Consider the following 876-nt stretch of genomic DNA (forward strand, 5'->3'; position numbering starts at 1 on the left):
ACAAGTGGGTCAGCTGAGCAAGAAAATTACTGAACTCCCTCCTAGTACTCTCCCAAGCAATACAGAAGAAAATCCAAAAGGAGAGTGCAAGGCCATCAACGTGGCCGAATTTTGGGAGGAAGAAGAGGCAGTGAACGCCACTGAGGAAGGCCTCACTGGACGTCCACTGACCTCCAATAAGTTCCCCAATGAGGAATCATGGGAATCTGAGGCTCAAACTGAGACCATAGAGATTTCATTGGACTTACTTCTGCCATTCATGAGCTCTGATGAGTATTCTTCCTCTGAAGAGGATGAGTATGTCACTAAGGAGCAAGTTGCTAAATACCTTGGAGCAATCATGAAGCTAAATGACAAGTTATTTGGAAATGAGACTTGGGAGGATGAATCCCCTTTGCTCACCAAGGAACTGGATGACTTGTCTAGGTAGAAACTGCCTCAAAAGAGACAGGATCCTGGGAAGTTTTCAATACCTTGTACCATAGGCACCATGACCTTCAAGAAGGCCTTGTGTGACTTAGGGTCAAGTGTAAACCTCATGCCTCTCTCTGTAATGGAGAAGTTAGGGATCTCTGAGGTACAAGCTGCAAAAATCTCACTAGAGATGACAGACAACTCAAGAAAACAAGCCCATGGACTTGTAGAGGATGTTCTGGTTAAAATTGAAGATCATTACATCCCTACTGATTTCATAGTCCTATAGACTGGGAAGTGCATGGATGAATCCATCATCCTTGGTAGACCCTTCCTAGCTACAGCAAAGGCTGTGATTGATGTTGATAGAAGAGAATTGACCATTCAAGTGAATGAAGAATCCTTGGTGTTTAAGACCCAAGGATACCCCTCTATCATCATGGAGAGGAAGCATGAAGAGCT

This window comes from Arachis duranensis, chromosome 10 (assembly GCF_000817695.3).
Source record: "Arachis duranensis cultivar V14167 chromosome 10, aradu.V14167.gnm2.J7QH, whole genome shotgun sequence".
Lineage (NCBI taxonomy): Eukaryota > Viridiplantae > Streptophyta > Magnoliopsida > Fabales > Fabaceae > Arachis > Arachis duranensis.